At 35.6% G+C, this 24,018-nt stretch overlaps 1 long non-coding RNA gene across 2 annotated transcripts in view; it reads left to right on the forward strand.

Annotated features, from left to right (window-relative positions):
- LOC136373693 (uncharacterized) overlaps positions 1-24,018 on the forward strand; it is a 498,676-nt gene that overhangs the window by 189,289 nt on the left and 285,369 nt on the right. Inside the window, exon 2 of one of the 2 annotated variants that reach the window (XR_010745708.1) lies at positions 4,342-4,429. This is a non-coding gene — a long non-coding RNA (uncharacterized lncRNA). Of the gene's footprint in view, positions 1-4,339; positions 4,430-24,018 lie in introns of both variants that reach the window. The other variant, XR_010745707.1, reaches the window with a different exon arrangement.

Raw genomic sequence — 24,018 nt, forward strand, 5'->3', positions numbered from 1 at the left:
ATTAAAGAGCCAATTTTTTTTTTTTAACTTTTATTCAAATAGGTGTTCAGGCTGTTTTCTGAGTGATTAATTGGTCACCAGGTATCAAGGCTTTAAGCCCAAACAACATGGACAGTGAGAATGGATCTGGGATATTTATTTATTTTAGAATTGCAAGTTTCATCATTCTTCAAAAATACCTTATCAGGAAGAATTTCATCATGGAAAATGTTGTTAAGAACCTCAGCTGCTTACGGAAGTGGAGGAGTCACAAACCCTGGAGGTGCTCAAGAAAGAGCTGGACATGGCACTTGATGCCTCAGGTAGTGATCAATCAAGGGTTGGACTCAATTATCTTGGAGGTAAATGATTACCAACCCTAATGATTCTGTAATTAACAGCGCTTCTTTAGGTGAATGGCAGTGTATATGTCAGAAATAAATTTTTATTTACATGCAAATTTTTTAAATTCATCATGCAAATTAATTGTAGAGAAAGAGAAACCTTGTGGAACCTTTTATTACTTCATGGCAAAAGCTTAGTTGCACATTTACACATGCAATTATATCTTCAAAGGTTCCTGCTTCATAACCTTTTCAACAGACTGTTGACTGGGGCTAATTAGTTCTTAAGGAATAGTTCTCAGATAATGGCTGAAGGTGATCTGTCTTTTTTTGTACTTCAGACTGACTTGTGGTATTATGAAACACTGTATCTGCTTCTTAATAGTCATGTCATACTGCATTAAGTCATGCATTACTATCCTGAAAAGACTGATGCAATGATTTATCTCATGTCATATCTTGATGTGTCAGTCAAAGAAGTAGAGCATGTATAGACAGATCCTATCTGTAAAAATGGCTTGCATATCTGGAGTTCTAAGAAAAAAACCCAAAAAACCATGAAAACCACAGACCTTGAGAAAAACTGCTTTTATACTAAGTATAATGTTTAGAATTATCTGTTAGACTGCCATATCTTTGATAAGATATGATAAATTTCTATAAATAGGGATAGGATATATATGACAAATAAAGAATCCTTGCTGTAGAAAGAGCTGTTAGGGAACAATTTTGAGCAATACACAATAGGAATCTTCATAGTAGCCTTTGAGGACCTATTGGAGTCTAACATCTTAAAAATTTGAGAATTAAATGTAATTTGTGGGAATATTCTAGCCAAAAATGTCTTTTGGTATATTTCTTCTTGTTTGGTATTGCTGGTATCAATACAAAAAAAAAAAATACTCACAGAAAAACTGGGGGCAAAACCTGAAATTTTTCTTTTAAAATTTCTCCTATAAAATAAGCAGTAGACAAAGTTATGTGAGCACAGAACAATTAGGAGCTGCCTGTTAGGTCCTAGCAACTTCAAATATATAAAACTTCATTTTCTGTTGGTAGATGATACGTTTTAGGCCCATTTTCACAGTGGCTAATAAACTATTTCATCAGTGTGCCTAAGTCTGTGAGCGATGAACACCAAAGGCATTTTTGTAAGAATTAGTTGCTATCTATGGATTTGTCTTTGGCTCCTAAGCTGAAAGATTTTATGGTAAGTATTCAGTCATATAGGTTCTGTACATTGTTTGATGGTGTCCATGACTTCCAGCTCCATTAGGAGATTTTGAGGTCTCAAGAAGCAACAGCTGTTTAATGCAAAGATGTAAAATTGTATTTTATACAAAAATGTTTCTAAGACACTAAAGATAAAAGTAGCTACTGGCTTTAATGCCGTGTCCTAGATTTTCGAAAGACATTGCTCAGGATGATGTCTTATTTCCATGTTCTAATGCCATTTCTTCTAGCTATATTTTTTTTTCTGTCATTATAGCATTTCTCAGAGAATAGTAACAGCTGCTTGTGTTCAAGGTAACCATATTTTCAATTTTATATATTTTTAGCAGATATTCTGAAGACAATAATAGCTGAAGGCTATGATGGTGGATCTCCTAGCTAATGTGCCAATCTATTAATTAATTTAACGACTTCACAATAATTTACAAGGAGCTGGTTATAAATTACATACATTGCAGATAAAAATCCTGGAATTAACAAGTGGAGACTCTTCCCAGGATTTTAGTCCTTTGTATGAAAACAAACTATTATTTATAATAAAAGGGAAATTTACACATAAGAGGATGTCAATTTTTATGTACTTTTATGCAACAAATGTTTCAACAACAGATTTTTCGTATTTTCTGTCCCAGTTATTTTCCTGCCCTGGATTTTATGGATGTCTCATAATTAGAAGATCGCCCCTGTTTCCGTGTTCTATTTTTGCATCAAATGTTAATCAATTTTTTTTTTTCCTGAAAGAAAAATTTTAGAACATCTCAGCTAAAGTAAGAAATGTGTTTTTAGAATCCTTCAAGATTTTTGATTTATCAATAAAAGTCACAATGGTTGATTTCCTGAAGAAAAAGCACGCATTCCCCTGTTCTTTTGCATCTGTAGCTTTTAAATTTTCTCTGTCTACTATGGCCAGTAACAGATAAATAAGAGAAAAACAGATAAATAGTATCTGATGGTAATAGACAAATAACAGATAATGACAGATAAACAATGTTTAATGTGGAAATCTCAATTTTTTAATAACTTATTTAATTTATATCTCCCTATAGCAGTTACAGAGTTAGATGTGCATTTGGCTGATATTAATACTTTAAGATGACCAATGCATGGAGATTTTTTAACGCCATAAAATCAAGATGCCCTCAAGAAACACAGGGGTGAGTGGATAATAATGAGATCAAAGGCCTAACAAAGTAATGAATATTAAATTAAACTAACACAGAAACAAATAAATAAATGGAAGTATTGTCCCTACTCACTCAGTTCTTCAGAAATCAATAGCAGGTGAACAGCTATTTAGGAACTTCTCTGTGCAGCAGAGGTTAGATGAGACTTTTATTCAACATCAGAATGAGGATTTTAAAAAGAAGTGACTTATAAAACTACCATAAAAGCATTACTACTTTATTCTGGCTTTCTTTTAATGGGCCTTTATTTTTTCAAAGAATAAACATATAAGTCTTAATAACTTCTTTACCACATACTGTGGCACATCCAGTTTGTAAACAGCAAAAAACTAAAAGTGATTATCTTTATGTGATTTAATGCTTCCGTTTGTTTATTTAGTATGACTTTGATAATGGAGTTTATGAACTCCATTGTCTCATGAGATTCCTACTAGGAAAATCTTATTGCCAGATAATTAAATCTTATATTCTGCCCTAAAAGCTGTTACATGATATATGTTTTTGTTGTTGTTGTTTTAAACAAAGATCTCAAAAAAACTTGATTTTGTAATTCTAATAACACTGAGTTGTACTTTCCTGGCATTTGCCTCAAGAGATGCAATGTTTCATAGCTTCCTCAGTGTAGATTTTTTGACTTTGTACTCAAATAAGAATGTGTCACAGACGCAAATAACAACTAACACTCATCCAGGAATTTTAAACTTGGTCTGGTTTGGGTTGAGTTGGATTGTGTGGTTTATTTTTAATACTTCTGTAACATATTTAACTCCATTTCAGTCTTCATTTTGATGACAGAAAATCTAGTGTGGATTATGGAAAACTGATGTTTCCTTGATGAAAATTTCTCTACATTCTTTGCTACTCCTTGGAAGGCCTTTGGCCAAAATTCAAGAACAATGGTGTAATATTTAACTCTTTATGTATAAAGAGAAATAGTGTACAAAGCCAAGGGGTGTCACAGTCTGGTCATAAGGGCCCAAGATTCCAGTCATGTCAGCTGAACTCAGGACTTTATTGCCCAACTAATAAAAAGGTGTAAATATTAGAAATTTTTGTCTTTTGTGATTAAGCATAACAGCTTAAGTTTTATGGTTATAGGCGCAAAGGTTAAATAGCTGGAAAATAAGGAATAATGCCTTAACCTTTTCGGTATGTCCTTATAGCTCATTAATGCCAATTAGTCTTAAGTTATCTGATCACTTAAATGGAAGGCAATTTAGAATTGTAATTGTTATTTGTAAATTTGTATTTTTCAATTAATTGTAAATTATACTTTTCTTGATTATGAAGGAAATATCTTGGAATACAGGGAATACCATTATATATCTGACCACTTACTGTTCTTAAATCACTTGTTTCAGTGACCACATAATTGAAATTTAAAGCTGGATTTGCCGTTGTAACTGTCACTAAAATATTCTTTGATTCTGTGCAGCTTACAGCCTCTAATCTTTGAGCTTCAAAGGGTGACAATGATTTAATTAAGTCTTGAAGACTAATTCATCGTATTCAAAGTCAAGTACATCAGAATATTAAGCTTCCTCACCTTTCTCACATCAACAGTTGCATTAGCTAGTTGTCTTTTGAAGCTGCTGTGAGAGCCTTTGGGGAAAAAAAAAAAAAAAAAAAAAAAAAAAAAAAAAAAAAAAAAAAAAAAAAAAAAAAAAAAAAAAAAAAAAAAAAGCAGCAGTAAAATATCTTGTTCAATTTCAAAATACTTGTCATTCTAATATGAAGAATACCAGCTTTTACTGCTAGTTTGGAAAAAAAAATAATTAATAGGTGATATATACATACTGCACAAATTGCAATAACTCCATTTCGAAATTACTGTGGATAATTTTTTTTTTATACAACTCTGAATTAGAAAAAAATTCAGTCTCTTTCTAAAGTAGAAAACTCTGCTTGATAGAGTGTAACATATATATATACGACCTAACCTATATATGATATATATATGTTATCATATTATATCCTTCCTTGTGAACGATTCAAACTTCACCAGTAACTAAACTGTGACTGTAGAGCATGAGTATGTGGTTCCTTTTGCTTTTTAAATTTCATTATTAAAAAAACCCTCCGTCTTCCTCTTAAGTAATCTATTTATACACCAACCTACTGGATTTTTCTTTGTAAATTTCGAAGCTGCTTTCACTTTCAAGCTCAAAGATTTGTAAAATGTCACTTATTAAAAGTTGTATAGGATTTGAAGTGGCAAAATACATAATCTCTTAAGAAGTTTCTTTATTTGCTTTTTCCTTTTTTTTGTCTTTCTCCTTATCTTAACTTCTATTTAACACTGAAGCATCATGATTTTTATGTAATATCAGCATTAGGTTAAGGAAATAGACAATTGCACAGTAGCTGTGAATGTTCACAACTATTTTTTGAGGAAGCCTATTTAATTCTGCTAGAGTGAATGGAATAAAGAGGCAACAAGTAGGTGAAGATACACAAGAGTTGCCTGTAGGCTTCCACTATTTTTTTTAGATTATATTTTTACATTTTTAATGTGATCTGACTAAAATACTAGCGAGTTTCTCTTCCTGTGTTGTGTTAAATTTAGCCTGAAACCTTTCTACTAAGATCTGGAAGCCATATGGTCTTGTTAGTGTTTAAATAAGAGACTTCTCAAGAAAACTCTGATACGGCAGCATAAGGCTGTTCAGCCTCATTCCCTTCTGTTTTTCTTAAATTAGTCCTTGTTTTGAACAAAGGTACTTGCAGTACTTCCTTCAATAACATTTTGAATGGAGTTTCAAATAATTTGAGATTTAGATCTATAGTAGAGTACTTTGTAACCTCAATGTTATCTCTTTCTCTTACAGAGAAGTAACTGATTTAAAGAAACAGTGGTGTTTCTCTGATCTTGTGAATTTTTGTTTGCTAATGACCTTAAATGCACGTTGATGATTGCAATGTATAGGTGCTTACAGAGGGTTGATCTTTTAGTCAGTGTTCTTTGACAAAATGTTTGTCTGAGCATCAAGGAGAGAAGAAAATAGATAGATGAAAACTTGCATGAATTAGGTAGAAATTATTGAGATTATTTTCTATACAATTAGGAAAAATATATGTACATGTTACATGTATTTTACAGCCATCTTTGGTAAAAATATTAAAACTTTCCAATTAATATTTAAAAGATAAAATATAGCTTCAGCAAAATCCTGATTGTCAACAGATTCTGTACTTTCTATCCGTTTATAGTACTTTTTAAAACACTATGAAAAAATGGATAAACCAAATCCAAAAGACCATAAATTATTGGGAGGGGCAGCAGAAAAGGAGGCTATTTTTACATGTAAAAATATTTATCACTTTCAACCTTCTTTTTTTGATATCAGCTAATGACAGACAGATTTGGATGACCCTTGGCTTTAAAAATTTGAAATTTGGCTTCAGTTGTTGCACCTTTTGGCCGAGGTATCACTGACAATGCAAAAAAAGAAATTTGGTACCTGTTTACAATAAAACTGCCAAATCCCTTAGCACCTATAGTTTAGGATTCCTTTGAAATGTAGCTTGCAATTTTGTTTTTTTTAATAAATACAGAGATATTCAAAGAAATTCGTTTGTTTTTTCTATTTTTAAGGCTGACAAAATTATCTCACTGAGAAAATTGTACCTACAAATTATCAAAAATATTAGGATTACATAAAGGCTTAATATTTTGCATTTTAGAAGCCACCAGTTATTCAATCAAACATTAATGATTTCAGGGCATGGAAAGAAAGCTGAAAGAGCTGTTTTGATCCTGCAGTTTAAAGATTCCAGGTTACCGCATGCTAATGATATTAAATATCTTAATCCTGTCTTAAAATAGAAATGTATTTTTCAATCACATTGTAATTAGATTAACTGCAACTGCTTTGTTTTCTCTGCCAGTTTTCACTGAAAATAAAAGGTATTAACTGTGATCTCTAAGATTCATATGGAATATTGGCACACTGTGCAATGAATTGAAAAATCACTGGATTTCTAAGAGATCCATTTTAATGAGTAAGTGATTCAGCCTCTGAACTAGGTAAGAAGATTGATATATTTTTTCAAAGATCAAATTTCAAATTATCTGCCTCAGCTTAATTGCTTATAGGAGACTGGATTCTTACAGACTTTACGAATAGAAGTCTCTAAATTATAAAAATTCTATAACTTTGCTTTCATCTCTTATTTCACATACTATTTGCTACCTATTCACTAGTAGCCCCCATTATTTAAATTATTGAAAGTATTTTTAAAACAACTTGAAAAGGAAGGGGGTAGCGTAAACAAGAGAAGATCACTGACCAGTCCTCATTGTGAGTAAAACAGACTCATCCTGGAGAAAATTAATTTAATTTATTGCCAATTAAATTAGATTTAGATGGTGAGAAACAAAGACAAAAGTCTGGTGCTTTAACAAAGTCTGGTTTTCAGTTGGGCGGGATGGTTCCCTTGGGGACCAGGCAGAGCCTAGTTTGAAAGATTGACACCTGGTTAAATCACTAGAGGGGCAGAATACACCTCTCTGAGAACACATTTAGGACAGGCTAGCATGGGAGAGGCTCTTTTAGCTTCTAGCCTTTAAAGAGGTAATTGGCCAACCTTGCCCAGTGTGGCTCCATGGCCAGGCGTCGTCAGTGCATGGCTCCCCTGAGACTGCTGCTGCCACCAGGCCATGCCACTGGGACTGTCCCAATGCCACCAACATCCACAGGGCCAGGACTACGCAGCCTGGAATCCGTATAGCTGGGGCAGTGCTGCACACAGCCAGGCCACTGCTATCTCAGCACACCTCACAAATGAACTTTGTTTACTCCAGACCAGCATCAGTGGCCCTGTGGCCAGCACTGGGGGCAGCCCTGAGGGCAGAAGAGCCCCATTTTGGGAGAGGACATGTGCCAGGACTGTTCAGCCAGAACCAGCGCAGTCATGGCCGAGCCGCGCTACTGTGGCTGTCTCAGCATGACTCGCAATGGACTTGGTTTGTGTAGCTGTTTTTAGCCCCCTGTGCTGTGGCCAGAAGGACAAAAGCAGTGTCAGCAGGTTTTTGTGTTTCCAGCACCTTGTATGAAGAAAAAGCACAAGGGTGGTGCCAGCAGAAACACGGCTTGTGCAGTGCTGGCAGGGACCATGTGATGAGCAGCAAAGGACACAGTGGATCCTTGGTGCAGAGCCTGGACAAGATCAACATTTCAATGCTGCATAACTCTGTAAAAATGTCTTCAATTGATAAAGCTTGAGAACAAATCAACCTATGAGCGCAAATTCTCACCTGAATCAGGAAAAGGAAAGAGTGAAGATGTAGAGAAAACAACATGGGACACTGAGGTCAGTAAAGAAGGAGCCAAATTCTAGATGGGCGGGGATTGAGGAGATGCCTTAGTCTTGGGCTGAAGTTTGTTTGTGAAGCTAAGATGAAGATACATTTTTGATATATCAGACTTTGTTTTTTTCCCTGTAACTCATGAAGTACATGAGGGGATGCAGCATTCATCCACAGCCCATGAGAAAAAGTCACGTCTGCTGGAGTGTGTGGATGCTGAAGAGCTGTAAACCAATGAGAAGCTTGAACAGACAGACATGAGTGAGATGAGAAGCTTTACCCCAGGGATAGGAGAAGAAAAGCTTCTGCTTCCAGAGACAAAAGGAGAGAAGTTTTGTTTTTATGCTAGAACAGCTAATCCTTAAAATAGTATCCCATAAGTTGACATGGCCCATGGAAGCAGCTTTGGGAAAGGTAGAAGGAATGTGAGGGGCTCTCACACTGCAAGCAGTTTTTCCTTTCCCAGGTGGCTGGTTAGTTTGTGACACTGATGCCACAAGAGAATTGTCTCTTTTGAAGAAGTCTCCATGGCATGGCAAGAGAGACTCCTCTCACCAAGTGGACTGAAGAAAGATTATTTTAGAGATGGTAAACTCACTGAAGGTTCCACGGTTTGTCTCTACATTGTCAGTGGGAAAGAAAAGAGGCTGTGGGGGGAGGAGGAGTGTTCTGAAGGTTTATTCTGATTTTCTTACCATTTTACTTTTAATTCTGTTTATAAAGTTTTCTTTTTACCCTTTAAAGTTTTGAGCCTGTTTTGCCCTCTTCCTATTCCATATCTCACAGCAGGAAATGAGTAAATAATTTCTAGTGGGTGCACTGGTGTTTAGCCAGTACTAAACTCACGACAAAAACCTAAAACAACTTTCAGTTACTCCCTCCTCTTCTCAAGAACAACTTCAGTCCCTCATTCCCAACTCTTCTACCTACTTCCCTTGAGTGGTGTGGAGGGATGGGGAATGAAGGGGTTGTGATCAGGTTATAGTAGGTTTTCTCTGCCCACCCTTCCTCTTCAGACTTCTCTCCTGCTCTAGCATAAGTTATTAAGTTAATTAAGCAAAATAATTCCCATGGGATGCAATTTCTCTCTGGACATACCCACCTACACCATCATGGTACCCAGCACAGGCTTCATCATTGACCTCTCCATGGGTCCCACTGCAATAATTGATCCCCCTTGGCTTCTCCAGGGGCTCTGGGGGAACTCTGCTCTGTGCTCTGGCACCTGGAGCACCTCTCCTCCTCCTCTTTTTCTCACCCAGTTTTTGGTGCTTTTTCTTCTTCACAATGAACAGATAATTGAATCAGTTTCTTTCAATGATTTAATGATAAATTAATACAAAAACATATGAAAATTTGTCTTCCCATAGAAAGAAATCTGAAATTCTGGATTATTCCCCAGTGATACAGCTGCATGATCTTTGGAAAGTGAAAGTACATAAATAATAAAAAACATAGTAACACCATCAAATGAAAAGCAATTTATGATTTATTTAGATTAGTCATTTATTTAAGCATTCAGACTTTTTGGCATCACTATTGGCTCTCTAAAGAGATATCCAGAAATTATTTTGCTCACAGAGCTCTGACAGGTGAAGAAGTGAAGCCTTGTCTATCAAATTTGACATTTCATGCAATTACTCTTTTAAATGCCATCTTTCCATAAAAAACATTTCCCAATTTCTGTCTGTGCTTTGTCTACATTGTTTTTGAAAGGCATGCCATGCTCTTGTCTAATTTTTGCAAGGGTGATTGGCAGGGAGGCCAGGATATGCCCCCAGTGGTCACTGACCTCCATGTGACTGATAAGGATTGGCAAGTCAGCATCTGCCAGCAGAGCGTCTGTTGTCTTGGAAAGATTTGGAGCACAAGCATCAACTTAGCTTTAGTGTTTTGTTTCTTTAGGGTGTCCTCTTCTGCCCTCCATTGGCCCCTCCCAGAGAAAGATGTTGGGTACTGTCTCTCCAGCTGACTCTTGCAAATTAAGTGCACATTTCTGAAGTCTCTACAGTTTTCTGAGATGAATATTTTATCTAATATGTTCTTTCTGAAATCAGCCATGTAAGTAAGAAGTCTAACCCAGTATTTAATTAAATCATGTGCATGAGGTTAATTTTTATTCGATTAGTATTTTTCCCAGTTTCAAGGAGTCTGAATTGTAAGTCTGAATAAGCTATAAGATTTGTCATATGCTTTCTTTGACCTTCTCCCCAATTATTACTCAAATCAAAATAAAGCAAAAAGGAGACAAATAACCCTTGAAAGGGTGAATAAATAGGATAGCCTATTTGCTGATGTTTACTCAATTACTGTCTCCAATATTTAAACTTGGAAGTGGTTTATGTATCTAAAAAACAATAAAATTCTTGTGTGTCTGCCATTAATGTATATCTTTATAAATAATTGAATGCTCTAAAAAATAAAATAAAAAAATATTTTTCGTTTGGTGGTATTATAAATTTTATCTATTTAATCCTGAAACAACTTAATTATATTAATCTATAAATATTAAATTGAATAAGAATGTGCAACAGTAAACAGAAAAATCATTATAAGGGTATAAAAAAGAAATAAAAAGTATAATAATCTTTTAATCTATGTTTGAAAAAGAGACAAGACACAGAAGACCTGTAAAAGGAAAAAAGTACAAAAAGGACTCGAGATAATTGTAAGCTTCAGGTTGAGATTTTTAGCAGCCATAGGTCCTCTGCCCACATTAATTACTTTGTTAATGTCAGCTCCTGTGTCTGCCTTTGGACCTCTGAATGATATTACACAAGGCATTTCTCTTTTTCATCTATGTTTGCAAGTGGCAATAGCACTCTTTAGAAAACTTCATCACATCCTCACACCCAAAGGTCTTTGGCTGCCTTTATAGATTTCCCATCTGCAGTATCTGAGACATTAAAATTGTGGTGAGTTGGGAGATCCTTTTCAAAACAAAGTACTTACCTGTCAGAACACAAATACAGAGGAAAAACTGATAAAACAGTATCAGTCAAAAAGTTTTGTGTGCTTTTCACATTTTACTTTTACTAAATTTCCACAAGAGTGAGTTTCTTTTTGTTTTAAACCCAGTGCTTTTGTTCTTTTTTTCTAACTAACTAACTAGTATGTTTTAAGTCTCCTCACTAATAAAAGACTGTTCTTACTGACTTTGATACCTGGGCTATTGGACTTACTTATTCTGCTGCTATGCCCTCTGCCATGAATGTATCCTGGAATACCTGGCATGAAAATAGGAAAACATTTACAAAATTGTGTTGTCTATAAAAAACTGTAGAACAAATCACATATTTTAGTACATTTGCTTAATATGATTAATATCTATGGTGATTCAAATCACTGAAATGGTAAAATGACATCCATGATAATGGAGGAATTTACAATAATCTATTCAGTGGAAAACTAGTGGGAAGTAATCAAAGCTTTAAAATATCTGGTCACATTGCTGCTTTATTCACATGACAGTGATGTGTTTTGTGTGGGAAAGGACAGAGCAAATTATGTTCTTATGTTTAAACAAATAACTTTTAATAGACAAAACCAGATATTTTCAACCTTAAACATAGGGGTTTCTTTCTTTTAGGTTTTTTTAATAGGTTACTAATTTTGATAAATATTATTACAGCAAAATTGTAGGGTAAGGTACTTTTCTGCTTGTATCTGAAAATGGGAGATGATTCTTTTTCTAAACAAACCATAATTCTGGGGGCGAATACCATGTACTACATGTCAACATGCAAAATAAATGTGCAGAGCTTCCAAATCTGTAGTGCTGTGTGGCAAACACTTTTAGGATATCAGCTTCCAACTGCCCACAGTCTGATTCATTGCCTTAATTTCAGCTTTAAACTCAATGCTGGAAGCGCTCAGATCCTTTCTCTCACAGGAGTTTTCAAAAGTATTAATTAAAATATAATAAAATAAAGTGAGCGGTTGGATGGTTTTTGGAAGCTCTTTGAATTTTACTGCAGAGAGAAGCCTTGGCAGGGTGCACGTGGCACATTCCAGGGAAGCAGCAGTGACGTGGGGCGGCTCTGCAGACAGTGCTCAATTCATTTAGCTCCAGGAAGCCACACATCAGAAGTCATGAGAAACTTGCCAAAATGTTGATTGCTCCCTCTGAGGCAGGGGAGTCCAAATCACTTCAAAAACTTTTCAGAAAAAATGTAGCACCGTGGGGTTTAAACCCAGGAGACCACTAGGATATTTAGGCACGAGTGGTGGGGAACGCTTCAAAAAGTGGCAGCTTTCTCCTCTGGAATCACGGGTTTAGGATGTCCAAAACTGTATCACTTCTCAAAAGAGTTCTATATCTCTGGTTTATGTTGGCGTATTTCTGTGGAAAGCAGGAAAATTACAATTTATTTAACCTTAGCAAGGGTCTCACCTGCTGTTGCAGGCCTCATTCAAGTAACTAGTTTTTATCAAAAGTTATAGTAAGAAACAGTTGCATACCTCAGATCATAAATTGAAATACCTTAGACAACTGCTTAAGACATTATATGGAGAACTGTACCTCATGAATATAAGGATCAAGGTAACCCATTGAACTGTTTCTGAGTATGCACTGCAGAGGCTCAGGAAAGTAAATCAATATATACTTAAGGTTTTAATTACTTTTTTCTTTGCAAATTATTCTAGATTCTGCCAAGACTTAGGGTAAACGTTCTATCAACAAGCATCTCAGAAAAAAACAAGAAAAAGATAGTAGAAATTAGTATTTCCTAGTTTTAATAGAAAAAGACTAGAAAAGGCAAAGGTGATCAAAAATAGTTTAGGGAATTTATTTTTAACAGTCCTCAATAAATCTGTCTTGTTATTTTTTTAATATATTTGTGCTTCTAATTTTTGCATTTTATGAAAATAGGTCCAGTGTTTACCTATGTGGTGCCTGGGGAAAAATGTTCTTCTGGCTGATTGTTTAACTGGGTGATCTTTGCTCCTTGCCTTGGGAGCCAATTCATTAGAAACAATTACTTACAGTCCTTCGTAGTAAATGTGACTTTCTCTGCAGAGGAAATATTTTTGACATGTATTAGATTTCTTTCCATAAGATTCTGGGATTTTATTTTTTCTTGGACACTGTTTTCAATTGCCACTGTTATGAGAATTGTCTCTAAACTATTTTTTGGAATAACAGGGTAAAATGTGCATTTTCTCTGAAAAGCCCAATTTCTTGTGCTTTTTTCCAACTGGTTCAAATTTTGTTACTATTCTTTTTAGGCTGAGATGGGCCTGTGTCCATTATTGCCCAGAAAAATCTCACTAATGGCATGCATTAAAGTATTCACTTAACTTAAGGGATGTTATAGGTGAATATGTGATACATTGATGGGGATTCTTTTATCCTGTATGCTTAATTTTTCTCCTTTTGTGTTTCACTCCCTGTGGAGCAGTCTAGTCATTCCTCCCTTGAGATGATAAAGCACATGATTTTTTGTTATAGTTCTGTTATATTTTGTATAAAGCTCTGAAGAAAAATGAGAAGTCCTTCAGCAAGGCTATCTCAGGTAACAAAGAGGTGCTAAAAAAGGCATTTCATATATATACAGATGTATCTTAGCACAGAATTGCATGTTTGATAAGATTTTGTTACTTTGTTTTGTTTTCTTTTTGAAGATACTGACTTTCACCTCAGCTCAAGAATAGATTCTGATTAAAAAAATAGCACTTTTCATCTAGGAAGTAAGATATCTATAAAAACTCAGACAAAGGATGATGTTAGATGTATTTTTTCATCTTTTTTTTTCTTTTTTTTTCATATTAAATTTACTGTAATCTGAGCCACTTTTTTGTCTTTTCTTTTTTCTATTATCCTTAACAAAGAAACACAATTGTACCCCAGTTGCTCTCCAGCTCTATCTTCAACAGTAGATATTCTTTAAAAAAGTTTATTTTAATTCATGTAACTTCAGAATTAATTCTGATTTCTTCCTATCTATTAGTTTCTTTTAGAAACTTAGATTTACTTTAGATAAACTAAATCTTCTAACACTCTGGAGCAAGAGAGACCAACCTAAAAATATATCTGGCATTTTGCCTTGATTTTTTTCCAACAGTTTCCAAAAGAAACAATATATAACCTGGGGAAGTTATCCATGTGCTGAATTGCTTTAGGAGATTCTCTTTTATCACTTAAAGTGCTCAGTGAATTTTACTTTATGCTGCAGTTAAGGACTATAGCACAGGGTTCTGAGTCATCTTTGAAGATATTTTCTCATTTTCTGTCTCATGAAGGGAGGAATGACTCTTTCTTTGACCCTTACTTGGTATGTTTAAAGCTCAGTCATAGAAGAGCTTGCAGTGGGTGTTTGGTTTTGCTTTTTGAAGTGGACAAGTAACAATGTTAGTAGAGATATAGAAAAAAACAGGTGCTTTGGTAATATCCACTCTATTTCAGTAAGTCAAATGTAAATTAGCAGAATGGAAATATCTCCATTTGGAGAAAAGTGTGGAAGTAACTACACATCTAACATTGGAATGACTTTTTCTTCTTTGTCCTTCCTATCTTTGACCTGACAGTATTGATAGATACCTTTAACATCCTACTTCTTTAATGGTTTAGGATAATTCACATAAGACTTTCCTTTTAATGAGCTGAGAAAAATCATTCACTCTTTTATCTTTGTTCCAGTGGTTTTGCATTCCCCCCATCCCTTTCCTTCCCCACTCTGATCTTCCTATTCTCAGAAAAACAAACTCTCTTGGTAATAAAGTACACAAAGATTATTTCCTACCTCTCCAACAGAAGCAGTTTTTCTGAAATAAGCTTTTCTTAGCCTGTGGCTTCCTTTGCTGACCCTTTGTCATGGTTTAAGCTGGGATAGTATTAATTTTTGGCAGGGGTTCTGATCAATGCCTACAAGTACCTCAAGGGCAGGTGTCAAGAAGACAAGGACACCGTTTTTCAGTGATGCCCAGTGACAAGGGGCAGCAGGCACAAACTTAAGCATGGGAAATTCCATCCAAGTATGAGAAAAACTTCTTTACTGAGAGGGTGACATAGCACTAGAACAAGGCTGCCTGGAACCTTCTCTGGGTATATTCCAAACCTGACTGGTCACAGTCCTGTGCAACCTGCTCTAGATCAACCTGCTTCAGTAGGGGAGTTGGACTAGGTTGGACCTCTCCAGAGGTCCCTTCCAACACCAAATATTCCATGATAATATGTAGACTTATTTATTGATTTGCATAATTATAAAATTAAATTGTTTTTATTTCAACCCACAAAGTTTTTGTCACTTTTACCCTTTCAATTCCCTTTTCCCCACCTGCAGAGGGGAGGTGTGAGTGACTGGCTGTGTGGGGCTTAGTTGCTGCCTGGGGTTAAGCCACAACAGAAACCATAGATCATGAAGAACTTTTCTTTGGACAGGGAAGATTTAGTTGCAAGAATGGAGAAAAAAAAAGTGGGTAGAAGATGAAAATGCAAGTGATAGATGAGGTGATAAAGCAGAGCACGGGAGAGATTAACAGGTTTAGTTCTCTTCAATAGATAGGAAATTCTTAAAACATCTCAATTTCTTGTCAAAACAAACCCTACACAGTCTTTTTCAGTTGGCACTAAGTTTTCAGGTGACACTAAGTTTTCTCAACGTGGTCAAAAAAATTTAAATAAGAAAGAAAATAAGGAGGTTTAAAAGAAAGATTTAGTCACCCAAAAATTTTTATATTATGTGTCTTCATAACTTAACCATGGTTTCTTCTGTTTATTTCTTGATCTCACACTCACAAAAATGCAGCTGTTTTGACAGTTTTCAGTTACCCTTGATACAGGGCGCTACATATCCCCAATTTTACTTTTACTCATTTTGCTCACAAAAATTTGGCATTTACAGCTGCTCTTACACTTCCCCAGAGCATTCTGAAGGAAAACTTGACAATGCCATACTCAGGAACAGATTGGCACAAGGGCAAATTCCTGGTGTCAACTCTGTACTAATTAGGTAAATGTACACTAGAGGTTACATTTAGACTATCCATCTGCATCTGTGTCTCAGATTTAATAGTATAGTCACTATGTCTCATAGCTTCTTCGAAAGCAATTATTTTGACAATTATTAGGAGGCATACTAAAGAATTCAGGACATAATAATGCAAAATAAGTCCATTAAGACAAAAGCCCTAAGGCAGAAAGTCTGGCTCTTGAGAAGTCATGAGCAAAACACTTTTTTTGAAGACCAAGTTTCCTACCATATACCTGTGTATAAGAAGAGCTGAAACAGGTTGTAAAATATGCAACATTATAATTCTAACATTGTAACTGCCATGCTTAACACTTTGCTAATGCAAATAAGGGGACTGAGATTATTTTAACTAAAAATAACAGAAATATTCTCTTGAAAAATGTCAGGTTTTGTATTTGATGACCCTACCATATCAAGACTGAAGATTCAGCAAAATATGGGAGGAAGGGCTGGGTTACCCTCAGAAGAGAGATATTCAGTGTGCTGGAAGCAAAGACCTCAGTCTGCTCTGCAATATGTAGCAGAGAGTGACAGTTTCCTGGATATATGCAGAGAGATAATTTAAATATTTTTTCAAGTTGCTTTAGGCTGTTGATTTTTAAATCTTCAAATAAAGGTAATGAAGCTCAGGGGGATAAGCAGCACCCGCAAAGCAACCCCCTGCATACTGCATTGTTTCCTTTCAAAGCATTTTGTGTGATGTTTGTGCCAGGCTGTATTTAGGTCATGATTTGTAAGGATTCTGGGTAAAAGACTATAGCTGTGTACAATATACCATGCAAGAAAACTATTCTTGGTGGAATCTGCTTTGATAGTAATGAAGAGAATAATTGTTTACATGTTTTATTTGGTACAATAAGGTTGAGTAATGCACTCAAAATATGTTTTAATTGTTTGAAAAATTGTCTGATTAATGTAATAGCCAAGGCTTAATGATATATATAAAATGCGCAGTTGTTTCCATGATGCCTGCAAATCTTTGTAGCCAAAATATTATCATATGTTTTTCTTTCCTATTTTTATGAATAAGCTTGTGCTGTTGCAATCCATCTGTGCCTCTTGGATCCCAGCCAAAGGCTGTCCATGCTCCATTGCCAATACCTATATGTCCTATCACAGAATTAAAAAAGTGGACACATACAGATGCCTATAAATATGTGACATTCCTCCATTAAAATTATATATTGAAGAGATAAATCATCAAAGACTGGCAGTGCATGTTTTCTAAAAAAACACAAACCAACCCACTAAAACAATTTATCCTCTTCAAGTTAAAAAAAATAAAATTGATACAGCACCTTGTAGAGAGATATTAAAATGTCTGACTTTACTACAATTTGTCAATTTTTTTCAAAAGGAGATGAGAACTTCTGAGCAATTCTGATCAAGAATGATTAATTTAGTAGTATTTAATTGTACATTTAGAATGGAATTGCTAATTGGATTATTTGACTTTCTGAGCCTCAGTACCCACCATCAATTCTGCATGCTGAATGTTAAATATCGGATAAATCATTTGATCCTTTCTATGACCAAAAAAAAAAAAAAATAGGTGAACATTAATATTTTTAAATTGCATGTCAGCAATAATGTAAAAGAGATATGTATCTTTGCTTATAACTGCTAGTACTTAACATCTCATAGCTGGCCAGATTTTTTTCAGTGTATCTCCAGACAGAGGAAGGACAAGAAGGTGTCTGAGTACTGCCAGGTGGATTTATCAAAAGTTAATTGTGTCTGGACAATCTAGTTTCCTGTTTTAGTGAGATGACTGGTTTTGTGGACAAGGACACATCACAGGATTTTACATGTTGCAGTGGATTGACTCTGACTGGATGCTAGGCACCCACCAAAGCTGCTCTAACACTCACTTCTGCAGGTGGACAGAGGAGAGAAAATAAAACAAAAGATTCATGAATTGAAATAAGGACAGAGAGAGATCACTCAACAGAAATGCTCATGGGCAAAACAGACTCAGCCTAAGGATATTGACTGACTTTATTATTAACAATATCAGAGCAGAATAACAAGAAATAAATCTTAAAAACACCTTCTCCCCACCTCTACCTCTTTTCTGGGCTCTGCATCCTCACCCCAGTGGTGCAGGGAGATAGGAGTGGGGATTATGGTCAGTTCATCACCCATGGTTTCTGATGCTGTATGCATTCCCTCCCCTGTTCCGCCTTGTGGTCCTCCCCATGGGAGACAATTCTCCATGAACTTCTCCAGTGTGAGTCTATCCCACAGGCTAAGGTTCTTCAGGAACTGCTGCAGTGTGGGCCACTTCCTTCCACAGAGCCTTCAGTCACACGCTGCTTCAGGGTGCAGAGTGTGCAGAGTTCAGAGTGTGACCCATGGGGTCACAAGTCCTGCCAAAAATGCTGCTCTAGCATGTGCTCCTCTCTCCATGATCTGCAGGTCCCTGTCAGGAGCCTGTTCCAGCATGGGCTTCCATGACTCCTCTCAGCATCCACCTGCCCTAGTGTGCGCCTTTTCCACAGGCTGCAGGTGGGTCTCTCCTCCTCCATGGACTGCCACGTGCTACAGGACACAGCTGCCTCGCCGTGGTCTCACCACAGGCTGCAGGGGAATCTCAGCTTCAGCACCTGCAGCAGTTCCTGTGTCTCTTTCTGCTCTGGGTGTCTGCATGACTGTTCCTCCCACATACCCTCACTCCTCTCTTCTCTGTACAATTACATTTTTTTATTCCCTTAAAAATGTTATCACAGATTTGATGCTAAAATTCCTGATTCACTCAGTGGTGAGTCCATCCTGGAAAGAGGTGGCATTTTCTCTGCTGGAGGTGGGGAAAACTTCTGGCAGTTTCTCTGAGAAACCACCCCTGTAGCCCCTCAGCTACCTGTTTGTGGCCACACAAACCCAACACATATGTCTTGACTTTGTCTAGACCATCAGCAAGGTCTCCCACAGCATTCTTATCATTGGAGTCACTGGATAAGCAGACAGCAAAGTGTGTGGAGAAGTGACTGGACCATCAGATTTAAAGGGTCAGTTTGTGGCAAGTGGTGTCCCTCAGATATTAATACAGGAGGCAGAATGCCCACTTAGCCAGTCTGTGAGCAGTGCCAAACAGAGCTGCAGGACTTTCTGTCCAGAGTGTCCAGGACACTGGAGAAATGGGCTGGAGAAAACCCTGTGAAGCTGAACAAAGCAAAGGTGAACTCTCGCATCTGGGATGGACTAAGGTCATATAAAAATAGGATCAGGGCGGCAACACAGCACCGTGTCCAGTTTTGGATTTGCCATTGCAAGAAAGAAGTTGATACATGGAACAAATCTTTTGGAGGACCACTAAGATTGTTATAGCGTTGGAGCACATGGTGTATGTGGAAAGGCTAAAATAGTTGAGTTTTTCCATTCTCACGTAAAGACAAAGAAACACCTAATGTCTGTATTTGTGCTGTCTAATGGAAAAAGAGAAAATTAATTCAGAATTTACTGGAAATTTCAACTAAATACAAGTAAAAACTTAGTCACCATGGGTGCTTGCATTGTATTATCCAGAGAATTATGAGATCTCTGTACTTTGAGATTCTTAAAATATGACTTGTAATTGAACCAGATAACCTCAGGAAGGCCATTTTTTCCCCAAGGTTTTCATAATTTTCACAGTTTTCAGAGCACATTCTGAGTTTTCAGGCCTCTTTAGGCTCGTTGTTTAGACCCTTTTATTCCCCTTGTTCTGCAGTTGAACCATTCTAGAAGGCAGAATCCAGAAATGTATGACAAATCTTATTCACTAAGCTTCATTAGCTACATGAAGTAGAAGAGACACCAAAAATTCTTAATGTCATATTTAATGCTTGTGTTCATCACTCTGCTGACCTCAAAAAGTCTTACTTACTTGGTAGGCAGGTAAGAGGGCTGGCTCATTTAGTCTATTGTAATAGTTGCAGCTACAACAACACTAAATGATAAGAAAATGTGCTTTACAAATGATAGATTGCACACGGTTTACAAAGTTTTTATTTTCTTAATATATTTATTAAATTCTTCCTCAAGATTCCAGTAGATGTCATTCACTGATATTCATAAAATAGTTCTGAAAGCTTTTTTCTTAATTACTCTGCTATATCCAATCAGGAATTTTTGCCGGCAATATTAAGAATTTTGGAGGCCACAATAATTTATACTTAGTGGTTTGGCAAGAACAGTTTGTTCTATATGCTGCTATCAAGTGTTCAATGATAATTCAAAATCAGGATTTAAGTTATTCTATAAAGCCTAAAACTTTTAATGTCTACATGTAAAAACTTGCATTTTGTTTACCACTATGTAAGTAATATATCAGTGTAAATTAAATTCTTAAATAAAAATTTGTTCCAACTTTGAAGAAGAGAACATTGGAAGAGAAACAAAGTAATCTTGTACTGTTTAAAAATTTCTGTATTCTAGCAAATATCTAGATCAGTGGTCAAAGATCTATGAAAATTAACAGGATTCATCTAATGGTCTTTTGTTCATTTAAAATGTAATTAATCCAAATTAAACTCAATTCTGGAAAGATTTTTCAAGGAAATAAAGCATGTTACGTCTCATTTAAGCATGGGAGGGTATGAATTATACACACTTCACTGTCATAAAGGCAAAGAGGCATGTGCTACTAAATTTAAGGGGCTTCAGATTTTATTTCTCTAGACTCAAATATTCTATTTTGGTTGGGGGAAAAAAGAGTGTCACAACTGTCCAGCAGGTTTCAGAGGATTAATTTAAAAGCATAAAAAAAAGTGTTTTCATTTAAATTCATGATCCAGGCTTATTCAACCTATGCTTGAACACTTGTTCATCCTTAGCCTCATAAGAATTTCTTGTAGAAATATTTTTCTGAGTTGGTAGGCTTTAGCAAATGAAAAATGTCTTTATAACTTCAGAGAACACCTGTTCATGGACTATGGAGGAATAATCTACAAAGAACTGATATTTTTAAAGCAAATCTAGAAAGTTTAAGAAAATTTGTTTGTTTGTTTTTTGGTTTTGTTTGTTTGCTTGTTTATTTTTTACTTTGATAATAATTGGGAAAAAAATAAATTCCATATTCTTTCCATATATTTTTTTTCCCTTATAAATAGGTGTCATAATAAAACTCAATTTGAGCTTTTCTGTCAAATAAAAAGAGCTAAAAACTGACCAGGGTTACATATTCAAGCTCTTTCACAAAAACCTCTGAACTAAAGAAATTTCTTGGATGGGTTTAAGGTGGGGGGATGAGCACAACTGACAAAAAAGATTTTACAGCTGCATGTTACTCATGCTGAGATGGATTTCTGTATGTACAGTAGAATCATGAACAAATGACCATGGTTATCCTTCCATGGAAATGATATTTGCTCTTAATTCTGTTATGAAGATGGAAAATCACTTCATTTACATAGGTATACAATGCTGAACATGAATGCTCAGCAATTAATATTTTTTCCTAAATAGATATTAATTATGTCAAGAGAGATTTTTCCATTAACACAAATAGGTGCTGGACTTTGAGGCCTGAAGAAAGCTTTGTATTTGATATAGGATTTATGCCCCTATAAATCTGGAAAACAGAAAGTGAATGTATATCATATGCATTCAAACAATAACTTCAAATAAAGCTTGAAGCATTACTTTATTTATTGCTGCTGATAAAGTGCTTCTTCAAGAAACTGGCATTTATTTGCATGTTTCTTAGCAGCATGAGCAAGTTCCAAAATGATGAATTAAAATTCATGTCAACCTGTATTCGTGCATTGCAAAAGATTAAGGGGAAAACATATTCAAATTTGGCTAGACTAGGTCAAGGTCTGAATTGAGACTGTGTACTGTCATTTACAATGCAAGTGGTAAATAGGAATTGGATGCTAAAAGAACTCTTCAGTCAATTATGGTAGCAAAATTTGTATTTGCATTTCTGATTTAAAATTGTCCATATTTGTTGGTATCTAAAATGGGAAAAAAATTGACCAGAATGCCAGAAAGGATCTTGTCAACACCTGGCTTGAATTTTCATGAATTTAATCTGAAGGAAGGTATTTCATTTCTATAATAAAACCTCTGATGAGAGCATTAACTCCTCAGTAATTACAACGAGGGACTCAGGGTTCTGGGTCTGCTGGAGTTCCTGCTCATGTTCACACTGGAATATTTCTCAAGCAATGGGATGCCCATTCCATTTTCTCAATTTGCACCTCGGAGCTTGATGAAGCATTACATGATAAGTGTGGCATCCCAGAGAAGCTGGTGCAGAACATCAGATACAAGGATGTTCTTCTTCCTGAGCACCACTTCCACCACAACTTACTTATAGAGAACGGAGTCTCCATTGTTCTCTTGAGCTTTCCTGTCTCTGACTTTCTGTAGTCAACGGGCAATTGGTTTTGGATCTTCAAGTCCAAGACAGGAGTGGCAGCCAGAGAAGTGACAGCAGGGTTATTGATCCACAGTGAGGGTCAGAAATATTTGTAAGCACCTGGCTGTATTTGTTTATTGCAGTCTCTGAAAGTGTGTTGGAGGATTTGCTGCAATTTGAATACTTCCAGGCTCCTCTGTGAGAGCAGCAGCAGCTCTCCTTGCTTTTCCTGAAACACCATGGGCACAGCACACCAGCTGTGTGGTCACTGAGTGTGTCTGGCCTTCCTGAGAAACCCAGAACATCATCCAGTTCCGGACCATCTGCACTTCCCTCGTCAAAGTCTCATTTTCCAGCTGTAACCCTCACTAAAATCAGGAGCATCGTGCCTCCTTCTGTTGGGCCCTCCAGGACCTCACTGAAAACTGGGTTAAGCCATGTGTCAGTAGTCATGTCACCCCTCCTCAGGAGGCAGACATGGAGTGTGGGCTCCTGCAGTGACACAAATTCCTTGTTCAAGGATATTGGTGAGAAATTTTAAAATTAGATACTTTTTTTTTTTTTATTTCATACCAAATTTGGCTTTCTGCTTCTCTTTTTATTTGTCAGAATAAATTCAATCTAATCAAAATAATAATTTTTTTTTAACAAATGTTCCTAAACTTTTCCTATCATTTTTGCCAAATGTAATTTAAAATGAGTTTTAGAAACGTATAAGAATGTGATAAAAATGAACAGGAATAAAACATTTAAAAGGTTTTTAAATAAGGATAATGCAATTTTACGAGGAGTACTTAATAAAAAACCGACTCCTGTGATGGCAAAACTATTCAATTAAACCAAAAATCTAATTGACATATCTCAGAACTTATGTACATCTACAAATTTTCGGTAAAATTACTGAGAAAAGGAAATGTCAAATACTGGTGTAAAGTAGCTGTTAGGAATAAGAACTGCAAAGAAATCAGAAACTTGACAGCTATTCCAGTTATTAAATTCTTTTCATCTGCGAGCCTCTATACTTCAATAACAGTGAATTTTATACTAGTCATACATGTTTCACTCCTAAAGATCCCTGTAAATGGCATTTTGATATGAAGCTGACAATTTCAATTGGCAGCTGCTAAATTCAGAACGTATTTTATTAAGTAGCTTTTCCCCATTTATTTTATCTAATATTCTTATGCGCATTTACCAACCAATAAGTGTAACACATAAAAATAAATCAAAGCAGGTATTTATGTTTTACTGGAAGATGAAAAACTCCACATCCAGTCTATACAGGACTTGAACTTCTAACACTGTAGTCAGGAATATTTTAAAATGTATACTACATTAATTTTTAAATTTTGAAATATTAAAAGCAGATAAACATTGTCTTTCCAACAGACATAAAAATCTGGTCCCTAAATTATTAAAAATTTTAAAAAATCTCTAATTCTATGTTTTTATTATTCTTATATAACATCCCACAATACTGGGTTTTTTTTTATTCCAGTTTTTTCTTTGTTTCTATGTGTTTTCTTTTTTTTGTACTACAGTCTCTTTGCTACATATCTAACTAAAATTTATTTCTAGATAGGTTTATTTCCTTCATTTTTTAAATCAACTTCACTGTATACCATAATAGGCCAGTAAAGAATTCTCATTAAAA

The sequence above is a fragment of the Sylvia atricapilla genome, chromosome 2, assembly GCF_009819655.1.
Source record: "Sylvia atricapilla isolate bSylAtr1 chromosome 2, bSylAtr1.pri, whole genome shotgun sequence".
Lineage (NCBI taxonomy): Eukaryota > Metazoa > Chordata > Aves > Passeriformes > Sylviidae > Sylvia > Sylvia atricapilla.